Source organism: Canis lupus, chromosome 19 (genome assembly GCF_048164855.1).
Source record: "Canis lupus baileyi chromosome 19, mCanLup2.hap1, whole genome shotgun sequence".
Lineage (NCBI taxonomy): Eukaryota > Metazoa > Chordata > Mammalia > Carnivora > Canidae > Canis > Canis lupus.
The window spans coordinates 23,843,062-23,860,105 of record NC_132856.1 but is presented as its reverse complement, the minus strand read 5'-3'; the positions used below and the strand labels follow the sequence as shown (position 1 = coordinate 23,860,105).

The 17,044-nt window shown below is 36.1% G+C and overlaps 1 protein-coding gene across 3 annotated transcripts in view; it reads right to left on the bottom strand.

Moving 5' to 3' along the window:
• FRMD4B (FERM domain containing 4B) overlaps positions 1-17,044 on the bottom strand; it is a 320,596-nt gene that overhangs the window by 277,055 nt on the left and 26,497 nt on the right. The gene's annotated exons all lie outside the window — the stretch shown is intronic.

The following is a 17,044-nucleotide window of genomic DNA, read 5'->3' as shown; positions in this document are numbered from 1 at the left end:
CCCCCTTTCTCTTCATCTTTCATATATGCTTTTCTTTATGCTGGCTTCACCCTTAACTAAGAAGGCTATCCACAGCTCATGGCTGATAGCCTTATAGGTCCAAACCAACAAAAAGAAACATGTCTCGCCTCATCGACCCTGAGCAAGATTGGCTCTAATTGGACCAACTTGGGTACCTAGGCAATCTCTAAATCAATCAATATGGCCAGAAGGTTCAGTATTTTATTATCCAACCCTGGGCCACTCCCAGAGCAGGGGGTGGACCCTCCTGAACCCCACACACCAACACTATTGCCTCCTTTTCTCTAAAATTCCTGAAATAACAAAATCCCTAAAGAGTTACAATACTAACCAAGTTCACAACATTCACAGTGACTAGCATAGAAAACAGATTCAAGAGTCTGGCATTTTTACAATATTTACTAAAGCTACCATCTGTAACAGTTTTTCTTCTCTTACTTCACAAATCCAACTTGCCTACATTACAAACAATAGCTAATAAGATGATGTAAAAGATTACCTTAACATTTACTGACCAAAACAGAAGAAATACTAAATAAAACAAATTTTGAGTTGAAACCTAACCTAACCTACTTATAAAGGTCAGACCCAAATATTTTCCATCAGGGATACAAAGCAAAGATTCATATTCTATTCCCATACCACAAAATCACTGCATACTAATTTGGGAGATTTTAATTAGGGAAATCTGTGCTGTGAATTATTGGTAAATTTTAAAGAAAACAGTGGTCCACAGTTTAATATTGATACCTAGGCAGATAGTAGTAAAATATCTAATATGTCCATTTCATAAGTTAAATAATTATAATGTCTTTAGCACATTTCTTTTCTTGTGTTACTTAAGGTAGCACTAGCTACTGTCCCAAACAGATCCCAGATTTCAATGGTTTAACACAAGAGAGATCTATTTCTCATTAAGGTAACTGTCCATGGTGAAGGTTCCAGACTGACAGGCAGCTTTCCTCACTGCAGTCATTCTGGCATTCTGGCCTCTTCCATCTCTTAGCCTGTGGCTCTCCACCTTCTAGGACATGGTTTTTTAACCTTGACAAAATTTGGATGAGGCAATTCTTTTTTGGGAGAGGATGTCTGGTGTACGGTAGAATGTTTAGCAGCATCCCTGGCCTCTACTTATTAGATTCCAGGAACTCCTCGACCTAAGTTGTGACAACCAAAAATGTCCTCAGGCTGCCAAACGCCCACTTGTGGGGTGGGAGGACAAAAACGCTCCCTGGTTAGGAACTACTGGTATAGTACTAGGCCTGGGGGGTGCCTGGGTGGCTCAGTTTGTTAACCATCTGACTCTTTACTTTGGCTCAGGTCATGATCTCAGGGTGATGAGATCCACCACCATGTGTGGCTCTGTGCTCAGCGGGGGAATCTACTTGAGGATTCTCTCTTCCTCTCCCTTTTCCCCTTCACCCACTCATGCTCTCTCCCTCCCTCTAAACAAAGAAATAAAATCTTCTAAAAAATAAAAATAAAAATAGGCCTGTTATTAGTTTTGTTAAGATTACCAGGTGATTCCAATGTGTAATGAGGATTGAGAACCGTTGTCCTCATCATGAACTACATCCTAAAGAAATCATGGAGAAACACAAGCACTTCTTAAAAGCCCTGGCTTGGGATTATCACACATCCCCTCCACTTACCCGACATGAGCAAGAACCAGTCATGTGTACAACCTACCTCCCCAGCCCCATGCAGTGGGGACAAGTGCTGGGAAATGCAGCCAGTTCCTGGGCAGCCACTTCCCAGCAACAGCTCTTCCCCTCTCAGAAGGGGAGAGCAAATTTTGGTGGATAGAGGCATCTCTGCCTCATCTCTCAATTTTCACCCTTTTGATAGAAGATCCCTCCCTTCACATGGACAGTACCTTTGTCACAGGCTGAACTAATGACCAGCCTTCCTAGTGATGTTTCCTTTAAGTAGAATTGGCAGACTGAATCATTCTCTGCCTTCTGGCATCAAAGCTGTTGAGTTAGGAGCCAGAGTCCTGATCACTATATCATGTGATAGCATTAACCCACATAGGTTCTCCAGTTCTGGAATTAAACATTCCAGGATCATGCTCACTCAGGACAAAGAGTGAGCTCTTCTCCCTTGAGTCAAGGGTACTGATCTTAGCCTCTCAGTTACTGGCAATATGGTGTCCTTAGTGGGGGTGAGTTTGTTTGGGAACTCAATACTAACAAACACTAATGCTGGTGTTCTGAGCTTCTGGGCTGCTCTGGGCTTCTGAGATTATTCTGCATGATGCTGAGGCCAAGTCTACACCTTACAATCATTTCTGGAATTTTAAAATCTTAAATCCACATTAAATGCCTACATGGTTTCTTGGTGCTTTATGCCCAGTTGGGCCTTCCTCTAATCCTTCTTCTTACTACCATGTGAACTCAACCTTCAGCTACTATGGATTTAGTTCTATCATCAGTCGTCTTACTTGTGGGTGAGACTGCAAACCTGTATCTGGGAACAATGACCATTCCTAGATTTCTTATTTTTATCCATCATCAGACATCCTGAATTCCAACAGCTTGCTCGGATTACGATTCATGCCTTATTAGTGTCCATAATTTAAAACTTGCAATTTTCTGTCTTACTGAATTTCCTTGCAGAGCTGGATCTAGTACTCACGCATCCTCAGCCTAGTGACCACATCTATTTCTAAACCTTGGCCCCACCAAATGTAAACCACCTCACTGTGGTTAACCATCTGCGGTGAACCATGATCACCAACAATTTTATTCAACAAATACTTCTTGCATCAGTATTATGGCACTAAGTGCCAGAGGTACTAAGATGAATAAGATATATCACATGATGATAAGATGTATCACCCTCTTTGCTTTATTCCCTCAATAATTTTTATGAGGACCAATTATGTGCCTGTCCCTGGCTAGTGCCAGTAACTACAAACACGAGCAAGATAACACAGTCCCTGCCTTCATGAAGCTTAGAAGTTGAGAGAGATGGAGAGAGAAAGAGGGAGAGAGATTATAAACAGAAACACATAACAAAGGAAGTTATTTACAGAGATTATGAAAAGTGCCACAAAAGAGAATAAAGAGACTACTGAAAAATAGGATAAAAGGAGGGGGAGATCTACTTGGATAACAGTGGTCAAACTTCTAAGGCCTTAAAATGTTTCCTTGTCTCGTACCACTCTTCCATTCCATGCTTTTAGCATGTTTTGTTTGGCCATCATAATATTTTTTAAAAAGTGGGCATGGTTCTCCAGTTTGCTCCAGGCCCCATCTCCCTCATGGCTTCTATCGAGCCTGGATTATACACTTATGCAATCTGCCTGTTTGGCCCTTACCAGCATTTCAAGTTTGTAATTCTTGATTCAATTTTTAAAAGACTTCAGGCAATAGATTAGACCCTTTCCCCTTAATATGATAAATACACAAGTTTATTTGGCCAATACTCCTAGTCTTCTTAATGTTAAATTGGAAACTAAGCTAAGGATCATGTGTGTGAATATGAGTTTGTGCTCTTGAGTGTGTATAAAAGAAAGCACATTGTTGGCTGCATGCAAGGTAGAGGAATCTAAGTCTGCCAGCTCTTCAAGTAACAGCTCTCTTACCTCAATAATGAGTTCAGCCAGTCACTCAAGAATCCTAATGGAGCATCTGAGATTGGAGATATAGAGATAGCTGCTCAGAAATATCTCTCATCCTTGAAGCACTCATACATGAAACATAGAATTTATGTCCCATTTAGAAGGCCAAGAGCACTAAAACGTATCTGGGAATATTTACCAGCCATAAAGTGCTGAAGGTCTACTTGGAAAGCTTGTGAGTAACTAAGCAGACATATGGGACATTGCAGACATGCTAGATTAGGTCTCCAAGCATCAGAATTTGAAAAAAAAAATCATGACTGCTTAAAAATGGCACATTCAAAGTAATTACAGTTGAGCCTTTGCTTTATGAAACTCTGAAATTATAAGCCTGATAAATTAGGAGAGCGATTCCTGGACAAATGGTTTATTCCAGGGTCCCGGAAAGGCAGACCATATATTTATTCACATAGAAAGGTCCCTGGGTCCCTTCAAATATCTATGTTTGTATGGGATTTATCTCAAGTTTTATTCCAGAAGGATTTACAAATAGCTCATAATAATCCATAAAATAAATACAGTCAGATGATGTAACATAAAGGACTTCTTTCCTCCCAAACTGGGGAGGATTTGTCCAGGCTAGAATGTTGGGATTTTTTTCTTAGCCAATATTTATACCTCTCAGCATCTCCATTTCTTATTATATAAGAAGAGTAGATTAATCTTGCCTACTTGAAGAGGTGGTTGTGGGATTAAATTATACAATCCCCATAAAACATGAAGCACATGGACTATCATAATAGCTATTTTTGTTATTAGATTAGAACTCTTAAAAAAATTACATGGATGATAAGATCATAACATAAAATGACAATGTCAGAAGCCATGGCCAAATGAGGATCAGAGATGACGTCAGTCCAGACACCTCTACACAGAATGTTAAGCAGTTTCTTTCATGGTAGTGGAATTAAAGGTATCTTATTTTAGTCTCCCCCTGATCCTGAATTGCTTTAATATTACTGTTATCATCAGATAAAACAATAAAGCAGTGTCCGTTTGGGGTGAAGAAAGTTAGAGGAAGTTCAGGTGTATTTGAAATTATAAGTCAAGGGTAAAACTGGATTCTACTTTCAAACACTTGATTTCCTATGCTGTCTGAGGATAGAAGCCCAGCACCATGAGGACACTCGTAAATTAAGGATCGAATTTACACATCCAGGGCTACTGAGTTCAAAGCTGCAACAAGAGAGCCAAGGGTGTTGATGACCACAGCAGGTAGGCTCACACATGGTAATTCCACTGCCCCCTAAAATCCTGTACATTACACTATAAATAAAGCACTTTTGAGACCACCCACATTTACACTAACAGTCAACATACCAGGGAAGTCAAGAATTTTGATGCAGTACTGTCATGGTGCCCAGATTTCATGCCTGCCCTTTGCTGACATTTCCTCTTTGCCGAACTTCAAAGCAGTGAGCATGGGAGAATCATCTCCATTTTTTTTCATCTACATTTTTATAGTTGACCAATAAATCTGACCCATTTTTCCCCGTGTAGACCAATAAAGCATTTATTTACATGTGGAATCATTTATAAATAGAGTACTTTATTAAACTCATAAAGATATCTCAGAACAAACACCATCTTTCCAAGCACAGTGAATAAATTCTTAGGTTTAAGATTTGCTTGGAGTTAGCTGTTTTTACCACTTGACCTGATCAACTGCCATAAAGACATTTATTTCATTAAATTTCATTTAATAGAGATTTTTCAAGTTAATGCTCTCCGAGTTCTACAACTATCATTACAGATTACATTTATTTTGAACTTCATTTTTTTTCCTAGGGCACATTCCTCTTTAAACCAGGTTGACCAAAATTTTGAGACTAAATTAAAATCTTTTTAAAATTCTAAGTAATTTTAAATTAATTTTTAAAGGCGTTCCAGTTGCTTTTGTTTTTAAAATGTGCCACATGCCATGCAAGCCCTTGGGGACACCATGTGAAACATACACAGTCCTTTCCCTCATGGAGTATAGAGTACAGAGAGGGAAGTGGCTGTATAGTTACACAAGCCTGTATAATCACAGGCACGGGGCTCAGAGAACATATGTGGTGGCCATGACAATGCACCATTTGTATCTCCTACTGCAGGGAGCACAATTCATGACAGTCCCAGCTGCTGCTGCTCCAGATCCTTTGGCCAATGGCTGGGCATACTCTACCTCTAATGGGTGGCTTAGGCTTGACGACACTCTATCGACCTCACTGAAATGTTCTTGGAGCTGTGCATAGTTTGAGACTTCCCACTTCTTCCTCGTCTTCATCTTTCACAGGGGCCAGACTGCACCACGGTCTGAAGGCTCTCCCCATCTATCCCTGCTTCTCCAGTTCCTGCCTTGAAATGGCACATGCATTTCCCCTAACAGATTCCTTGCACATCTAATCCCTTTTTGACATCTGATCCTCAGAGGATCTGAATTAACACAGCATATAAAACACGAACATGCCTAGTTTTAGGAATCAGGGAAGACTTCAGCAGGGAGGTACTAACTGAAATACGAGTGTAAGTAGAATGTAATGAAGTCAAGAGGAAGAGAAGAGCACTCCAGATACATATTAGCAGTGTGCAAAGATCCTCCAGTCACAGGAGTGTGTCCAGATGGAGAGAAAAGAAGAGAGCTTTAGTTGCTTTGCCTAGAATAGAAAGCAGAGAGAGAGAGACAAAAAGCAAGAAGAAGGTGCAGAAGTAGGCAAGGACCAGATAAAGAGACAAACATAAAAAATGTCCACCCGTTCTCACCACAGTGAGATGTAGTATGCTGCTGGAGTTAAGAAGAAATATCCTATGTGTGTCAGGGTCCCATTCAACTTTTCCTAAGAATTTACTTACTCATTTAGTTTTAATGTCTTACTAAGAAAGGCCAACAAAGAACAAAGCCAACTCTGCATAATTCCTCAGTTTATCATAACAACTTTAGGTAGTGTTAAAGTACTAACATGGTACAGGCTAAACTGTTATCACAAAAGACTAAAAATATAATGGTTTAATTAAGATAGACATGTATTTCTCTTTTACATAATGGTCCAAAAAGAAGCAGATAGGCTATGGCAGGTAAAGATCTGTGATCTGTTGGACCACACTGGAATCCATGAGGGTAGGTTGGCTCTGCCATCTTTCACAATGGCTTTCAATGTGGCTGCTATAAATGTTGCAATTTTTCCAATTCTTACCAGTGAGAATGGGGGAAGGAGAGAAGAGAGCATCTTATCAATCAATATTTAGAGAAATGGGTATAAGCTGCCTGCAAAGTAGGCTGGGGAAAGTAGTCTTCAGTTGGGAACCCATATACTCAGATAAAACTTGGAGGAAGGTTCTATTATTAAAAGAACAAAAGGTAAACAAGCAATGGCTCAAAAAAGAAATCAAAAGGGAAATTAAGAAAATACCTTCGGACATACGAAAACAAAAATGCAATATGCCAAAACTTATGGGATGCATTAAGGGCAGTGCTAAGAAGAGAGTCTGTATTTATAAAGACATATTTTAAAAAGAAGAAAGATCTCAAATCAATACCTAATTTTATACCTCAAGGAATAAAAAAACAACAAATTAAACCCAAAATTAATGGGAAGAAGGGGAAAAAGATTAGAGCAGAGATAAATGAAATAGAAAACAAAAGAAAAAGTCAATAACACTAAGCTGGTTTTGTGAAAGATCAACAAAATTGTCATACTTTTAGCTGCACTAAGAAAAAAAGGAGTAAGACTAAACTAAAATTGGAAATGGAAGAGACAACCAATGCCACAGAAATAGAAAGGACTATGAGACTACCATGAATAATTATGTGCCAACAAACTGGATGACCTAGAAGAAATAGATGAATTCCTGGAAATAGACAAACTACCAAGACTAAATCACGAAGAAATAGAAAATCTGGACAGACTAATAATAATAAGGAGATTGAATCAGTAATCAAAAATCTCCCAACAAAGTGCCCAGGACCAGATGGCTTCACTGTAGAGAAGTCTGTCAAACATTTAAATAACAATTAACACCAATCCTCCCCCAAACTCTTCCAAAAAACTGAAGAGGAAGGAACACTTCCAAATTCATTCAGTGAGGCCACCATTAGCCTAACACAAAAGGCAGACAAATATGTTACAGGAAAAGAAAACTAAGGACCAATATCCCTAATGAATACTGATGCAAAAATCTCAATAAAATACTAGTAAACCAAACTCAATAGCACGTGAAAAAGATTACCCCACCATGAACAAGTAGGATTTATTTCTGGAATGCAAGGATTGTTCAACATATGAAAATCAATCAAAATAATACATCACATTAACATAGTGAAGGACAGAAACTACTTGCTCATCTCAATCAATGCAAAAGAATCATTTGACAATGCAACACCTGATTTCATGATAAAAACATTCAACAAACCAGGAACAGGAGGAATTTATCTCAACATAATAAAACCATCTATGAAAAGCCTACAGTTAACATCATGCTCAATGATAAAAGACAAAACATTTTGTCTAAGATCAAGAACAAAACAAAAGGATGCTTGCTCTTGTCACTTCAATTTAACATAATACTGGAAGTCCTAGTCAAAGCATTTAGGCAAAAGAAAAAAGAAGAAAGAAAGAGAAAGAAAGAAGGAAAGAAGGAAAGAAGGAAAGAAAGAAAGAAAGAAAGAAAGAAAGAAAGAAAGAAAGAAAGAAAGGGAGAGAATCTAAATTGAAAAAGATGAAGTAAAATTATCTTTGTTCACAAATGACATGATCTTGTATGTTACAAAAAACCCTAAAGATTATACACACACACACACACACACACACACACACACACACACACACCAAACTGTTAAAACTAATAAATAAATTTAGTAAACTTGTAGGATACAAAAAAAAAAAAATCAACACACAGAAATCTAGGGCATTTATTTTTTAAAAAAAGACTGTATTTATTTGAGAGAGAAAGAGTACACATTCACAGGAGAGTGCAGAGGGGAGAGGGAGAAGTAGATTCCCTGCTGAGTAGGGAGCCTTAACACTGAGCTCAATCCCAGGACTCTGGGATCATGACCTGACCCAAAGGCATACACTTAACTGAGAATCACTCAGGCACACCCAGTTGCATTTCTCTACACTAACAATGAATAATCCAAGAAAAGAAATTAAGAAAACAATTATATTTATGATAGCATAAAAAAACACAATAAATTTAACCAGGATGTGAAAGACTTACACATTAAAAACTACAAAACAGGGGTGCCTGGGTGGCTCAGTTGGTTAAGCGTCCAACTCTTGATTTTGGCTCAGGTCACGATCTCAGGGTCATGAAATTAAGTCCTGCATCGGGCTCTATGCTGAGCATGGAGCCTACTTGAGATTATCTCTCTCCCTCTCCTTTGCCCTCCCCCCCCCCCCCCCGCTTGTGCTCTGTCATGCTTTCTCTCTCTCTCTCTAAAAACAACAACAACAACAACAGCAACAAACAAACAAAACTACAAAATGCTGCTGGAAGAAAGTAAAGAAAACACAACTTAATGGAAAGACATTCTGTGTTCATGGATCAGGAGACTTAATATCATTAGGATGACAATATTATCCAAGGCAAATGCAATCCATATCAAATCCCAACAAAATTTTTAGAAAAAATTTTTAAAACCCATCCTAAAAGTCCTATAAAATCCGAAATAGCCAAAACAATTTTGAAAAAGTAGAACAAAGTTGGAGAATGATCTTTCCTAATTTCAAGGCATATTATAAAGCTACAGCAACCAAAATGCTATGATACTGGAATAAAGACAAATATATAAACCAATGGAAAGCTCAGAAATAACCTTTGCATATATGGTCAAATAATTTTTAACAAGGGTGACAAGAACACTAGATGGAGAAAAGATAGCCTTGTGAAAAAATGGTGTTGGGTAAACTGGATATCCATATGAAAAAGAATGAAGTTAGATCATTATCTTACATCACACACAACAGAAAAAGGGAAAAAAACTCAAATTGGTTAAAGACCTAAATACAGGACCCTAAACTATGATGCTTCTTCTAAAAAACATATGTGAAAAGCTTCATGACATTGGACCTGACAATGATTTCTTGAATATGACACCAAAAGCACAGGCAACAAAAGAAAACAATAGGCAGATGGGACTACTTAAAACTTAAAAACTTCTACCCATTAAAGGACACAATCAACAGAGTAAAAAAGGGAACCTATGGAATGGGAAAAAATGTTTATAAATCATGTAACTTATAAGAGGCTAATATCTATAACACACAAAGAATTCACACAACTCAATGACAAAAAAATCAAATAACCTCATTTAAAAGTAGGCAAAGGAAAAAAAAATTAAAAAAAAAGTAGGCAAAGGACTTGAACAGACATTTCTCCAAAAATAGTATGTAAATAGCCAACGAACATGAAAAGATACTTATTAACATTATTAATCGTCAGAGTAATGCAAATCAAAACCACAATGAAGTATCACTTCATACCCATTAGAATTACTACTATAAAAACAAACAGAAAATAATAGTGTTGATGAGGATGTAGAAAAATTGGAACCATTTAATAGTGGTTAAGATGGTAAATTTTATGTTATGTGTCTTTTACCACAATTTTTAAAACTATAAAATGAGGGGAGCAAATAATAGTATGATATCACAGCTAGAATACTAACATTAATTTTACCCAATGATTTATTGACCAATCTCTTTCAAGATTCCCCCATTTTATTTGTAGTCATGTGGGGGTGGAGTATGTGTGTGGATATGTATAAAATTAAAGTTTTAATGGTTTAACTTAAAAAAATGAACAAAAGGGAGAGCAGATACAAGGGGACAATTAGGAGGTATAGTGACACTCTCTTCATTCATTCTGTATTTATTCATTGTATGCCCATTCCAAGTTAACCATGGTGCCAGACTATATAAGGATACAACAGGGAACATCACATGGTCTTCTGGAGTGTACACTCTATTGTGGAGACAGATCATTACACTTCAGTGTAATAACGGCACTGGGAATCAAACAAGTTTCACTCATCCCAGGCATGGGAAAGGGGAATAGTCAGGGAATGTTTTTTGGAAGAAGAGCTGCCTAAACTATGACATGAGAGAAAAGTAGGGTTTGCCAGGCAAAGGCATCTCAGGCAAATGTCTGGAAGCAAGAAAGTACATGACACCTTTTGTAGAACCTGAAACAGTTCAACTTGGCAAGAGTTTAGAGTAAGAGGTCGGGCTGTGAAATATCACTGCAGAGGGTCCAATCACAAAAGGACTCTCACTATGCTAAGGAGCTTATCTATTCCTAGGAACAGTGTGATGTGTCCATGGTAAGAAGGGACTGCCCTTAACTGTACACCAAGAAGCATGCTATGAACCTGACATTCATTATCACATTTTATCCTCCTCACTACAATGCACTGAGGTAACTACCTTCATTTTAGAGATGAGAAAACTGAAGGAATATATTTATGTAGACTTCCCAAGCTCATACAACAGCTCAGGAGTTGTATGACAAACCCAAAATTTTCTGATTCCAAATCCCATAGTATTTAAAAATTAAATATATAACAGAAATAATAGGACAAGCTTCAGGCTTAGCAGCTCTTGAATCAGGCAGCTAGAGTTTGAATCCTGACTCCAAGACTTATTAGCTGTGTGACCGTGGGCAAGTGGCTCTTTGGCTCTTATTTTTTTAGTAAAATAAGTACAGTTCAGGGAAATACAGGGGCTGTGGGATCTCAATTTTTCAAACGATTTGTAAGAATGAGGGTAATAATAAAAATAATAATTGCAAATACATAAAAGGAATATAAAATTATTAGCTATTATTATAAGTATTTTATACTTCTTCCCAATCTAAATACCATCTCTAAGAGAAGCTGCTAGAAAGAAAGAGACAAAAGAGGATGAGTATACATTATTAGGTAGGTTCTATAAAAACCGAATGCTGGTGGTCTTAGTTCTATCAGTTACTTACTGAGTAATTGCTCAGGATCTATGTTTAATCTCTCATAAATGGGATAACCAATGTCACAGCAACTGAAACCACAGAGTTACGGTGAGGAGTAAGAGGGATTGAGAATATCAAAATTCTGTAAAAGCGTAAAGGTGATATATTTGCCTCATTATTATTAAAAGGTCACATGGATTCCGCTTTTTGATACATTTTCATAAAATTTCTGCTATATTCTTGGCACTGAGCTAAGGCTGTGAAGGCTCTTAAATTGTAGGTGAAATATTACATTCTTATTCATGTTTGTGGTTTTCTTGGAACTGGCACTATAACTTCGAGCAGATCCTCCAAAAGATGTATGACCCCAAATAGACTAAGAGATATTCTGTTAACTACTATGGCCAAAAAAAATAAAAAAAGGAAAGCAATCCCCATTAAGATCAGAAACAAGACAAGAAGGTCTGCTCTGATCCTTTCTAGTCAATGTTGTGTTGGAGGTTCTAACCAAGCAAGGAAACTAAGCAAGAATGAAAAAGTATCCAGATTGAAAAGGGAAACGTAAAACTATCTCTATTTGTAAATGACATGATCTTGTATATAAAAAATCCTTAGGAATAAAAAAAAAACACCTATTAGAGCTAAAAAAATAAACTTTAGAGAGATTGCAGGCTACAAGAAAGATCAACATATAAAAACCACACATTACTAACAATGAATAATTCAAAAAATTGAGTTAAGAAAATAATTTCATTTATAACAGCATCATATACAATAAAATACTTAGGGAATGAATTTAGCAAAGTGCAAGATTTGTACTCTGAAAACTACAAAATATTGTTGAGAACAATTAAAGAAGATCCATATAAATGGAATGGCACCCCATGTTCATGGATTGGGAGACAATATTGTTAAGATGGCAAAACTCTCTAAACTCATCTACAGATTCAGTACAATCCCTATCAGAATCACAGCTTCCCTGTGATTCCCTTTCTGTAAAAATACAGAAACTAAAGCTAATCTTAACATTGATTTGGAATGGCAAGGGACACAGAATAAGCAAAACAGTCTTGAAAAAGAACAAATTTAAAGGGCTCACACTTCCAATTTCAAAACTTACTTCCAAGCTACAGTAATCAAAACTATGTGGTATTGGCATGAGGATACACATACAGATCAATGGAATTGAAATAAACTCATGTATCTATGGTCAATTGATCTTTAAACAAGGGATCTCCAGTGGAGAAAGAATAGTCTTTTCCACAAATGACTCCAAGAAAATTGGATATTAGCATGCCCCCCAAAAATAAATTTGCACCATTAGCTCATGCTAAATATAAAAATTAACTCAAAATGGATCAAAGATCTAAAGGTAAGAACTAAAATTATGAAACTTGATAGTATATATTTATGACCTTGAATTGAACCATTGTTGCTTAGATATGACATTTAAGCCCAGCAACCAAAGAAAAAATGGATTTCATCCAAATTAAAAACTTAAATTCTTTTTTAAATTTTAATTCCAGTATAGCTAACATACAGTGTTATGTTACTTTCAGGTGTACAATATAGTGATTCAACAATTCTATACATTACTCAGGGCTCATGACAAGTGTACTCTTAATCTTCTTCAACTATTTCACCCATCCCCCACCCATCTTCCTTCTAGTAATCATCAGTTTGTTCTCTGAGTCTGTTCTAGGAGTCTGTTTTTTGGTATGTCTCTTTTTTTCTTTGTTCGTGTTCGTTTGTTTTATTTCTTAAATTCCACATATAAGTGAAACCACATGGCATTTATGTTTGTTTGACTGACTTATTTCACTTATCATTATACTGTCTAGATCCATCCATGTTGCAAATGGCAAGATTTCATTCTTTCATACAGCTGAATAATAGTCCACTGTATATATATCACATCTTCTTTATCCATTCATCCATCGATGGACACTTGATCTGTTTCCATAATTTGGCTATTGTAAATAGTTCTACAATTTACATAGGGATGCATATAGCTTTTTGAATTAGTGTTTTTGTATTCTTTGGGTAAATACTCAATAGTAGAATTATTGGATCATACGATAATTCTATTTTTAAATTTTTGAGGAAACTCCATACTGTTTCTCTCCTAGTTCTCCATCCAGAACACCACTTTCCGTTTAGTTTTCATGTCTCATGAGGCTCCTCTTGGCAATTTCTCAGACTTTCCTTCTCTTTGATGATCTTGACAGTTTTGAGGAGTATTGGTCAGGCATTTTGTACAATGTCCCTCACTTGTGGTTTGTCTCACTGTTTTCTCATGATTAGATTAGGGTTATGTGTTCTGGAAGGAAGACCAAACACATAGAGTATCATTACCATCTCCTCACACCAAGGGTACATACTTAAAAAACACTACTATTGATGTTGGCCTTGATCACCTAGCTGAGGTAGTGCTGCCATGTTGCTTTATGTAGTTACACTCTTCCTCTCCTTTCCATGCTGTACTCTTGGGAAGGAAGTCACTACATGCAGCCAACACTTCAAGCACTGGGAAGTTATGCTCCCCTCCCTTGAGGATAGAGTATCTACATGAATTATTTGTAATTCCTTTGCAAAGGATATTTGTCCTTTCTGCCCCATTTATTTATTTAGTCATTTAAGGCTATCAGTATAGACTCATGGGTATTTTTTCTAGCTTTATTGAGATATAATTGACATGTTACACCATGTGAGTTTAAGGTGTACAATATAATGATTTGGCATTTATACATTGTGAAATAATAGCCACAATAGGGTTATTAACATCTCCATAAATTCATATAATTACAATTTATTTTTTGTGGTTAAAAATCTAAGATTTACTCTATTAGCAACTTTCATGTATATAATACAGTATTGCTAACTATAACCATCATGCTCTATGTTATATCCTCAGAACTTACTTAGCTCATCATTGGAAGTTTGTACCCTTTGACCATCTTTTAATTAGAAATTTGTATCTTTAACAAACATCATCCCACTTCCACCACCCCTCAGACCCGGGCAACCACCACTGTACTCTGTTTCCATAATTCTGGCTTTTTTAGATGCTACATATATCATGTAGTATTTGCCTTTCTGTGTCTGACTTATTTCACCCACCACAGTGCCCTCAAGGGCTGTGCTTATTGTCAGAAGTGGCAGGATTTTCTTCTTTCTCATAACTGAATAATATTCCATTGTACATTTACAATACATCTTTTTTATCCATTCACCTGCTGTTAGACACTTGGGTTGTTTCCATACCTTCACTTTTATGAATAATCCTGCAATGAATACAGAGTGCAATAATCTGTTCAAAATCTTGCTTTCAAAAAAAAAATCTTGCTTTCATTTCCTTTGGATTTATACCTAGAAGTGGGGTTATTGGATCATATGGTAGTTCTATTTTTACTTTTCTGAGGAACTTCCATACTGTTTTCCATAGTACCTGTACCAATTCGCATTCCTACCCAACAACACACAAAGATTCCCTTTCTTCACATCTTCACTAACACTCCTTATCTTGTCTCTTTGATAACAGGCATTATAATAAGTGTAAGTTGATGTCTCATTGTACCTTTGATTTGTATTTCTCTGATGATTAGTGACATTAGGCATCTTTTCATTTGTCTGTATGTCTTTTCACAGTCATCTGTGTGTCTTCTTTGGAAAAATGTCCTTTCAGGTTCTCTGACATTTTTTAATTGGATCAGTGTAGTTTTGTTTTGTTTTTGTTTTCTCATTTGTTTTGCTAAGTTGTAAGAGTTCCTTACATATTTTGGATATTAAACCATTATCAAATGTAAGATTTGCAAATATTTTTTCTCATTCTATATATTGCCATTGTATTTTGTTGTTTCTTGTGCTGTTCAGTAGCTTTTGTGTTTGATGCAAACCCACTTATTTATTTTTGCTTTCATCACTTGTATTTTTGATACCACATCCAAAAAATACTGTGAAGACAAATGTCGAAGAGTTTTTTTCTGTTTGCTTTCTTCTAAGAGTTTTATGGTTTTAGGTCTTATTAAATTTTTGTTAGTGATATAAAATAGAGGTCCAGTTTCATTCTTCCACATGTGATAATCTAGTTTTATCATTTATTAAAGAAACTATTCTTTCTTCATCGAATATTCTTCACTTCTCGTCAAATATTAGTTGACGATATAAGTGATGGGTCATTTCTTGACTCTTGCTTCTGTTCCATTGTTTTTTTTGTTTGTCGTTTTTATGAGAGTATCATACTATTTTGATTACTATAGCTTTGTAATATCATTAGAAATCAATAATTGAAATATCTCCAGCTTTGTTTTTTCTCAAGATTACTTTGGAAATTTGAACTTTGAATATGAATTTTAGGATATTTTTTCTAATTCTGTGAAAAATGCCATTGGAACTTTGAAACAGACCACAGTGAATCCTGCATTGAGTAGATGACTTTGGGTATTCTGGACATTTTAGCAATATTCATTCTTCCAATCCTATAACACAGATATCTTTCCATTTATCTATGCCTTTAAATTTTTCAGTCAAAATTCTATAGTTTTCAACACCTTGGTTAAATTTATTCTACAGTATTTTATTAGTTTTGATGCTATTGTGAATGGGATTATCTTTATTTTTTAGCTATTTTGTTGTTAGTGTATAGAAATGTAACTGACTTCTGTACGTTAATTTTGTATTCTGCAATTTACTGAAATTGCTAATTAGTTTTAACTGCTATTTGGTGGAGTCTTTAAGATTTTCTATATATAAGATCATATCATCTGCATATAATGTTAGTTGTGGGCTTGTCATATATAGCCTTTATGATGTTGAGGTATCTATTCTTCTAGATCCAATTTATTCAGAGTTTTTATCATAAAAGAATGCTGTGTTTTGTCAAATGCTTTTGCTGCATCTTCTGAGATAATCTTGTGATTTTTATCTTTTATTCTATTAGTTTAGTTTATCACATTTATTGATTTGTGTATAAGCCATCCTTGTATACCAGGGATAAATCCCATTGATCATGGTGCATTGATCCTTTCAATGTGCTGTTGAATTCAGTTTGCTGATATTTTGTTGAGAATTTTTGCACCTATATTCACAGAGATATTGGCTTATAGTTTTCTTTTCTTGTGTTGCCCTTATTTGGCTTTGGTATCAGGGTAATGCTGGCCTTGTAAAATGAGTTTGGGAGTGTTCCCTCATCCTTGATTTTTTGGAAGAGTTTAAGAAGGATTGGCATTAATTCCTCTTTAAATGTTTGGAAGAATTCACCAGAGACACCATCTGGTTCTGGGCTTCTCTTTGTTGGGAGGTTTTTGATTACTAACCCACTCTCCTTCTTCATTATTGGTCTGTTCCGACTTTCTACTTCATGATTCTAGGAATTTATCCATTTCGTTTAGGTTATACAAGTTGTTGGCATATAGTTGTTTGTACTTATCCCTTACAATCTTTATATTTTGTGGTATCGGTTGTAAAGTCCTC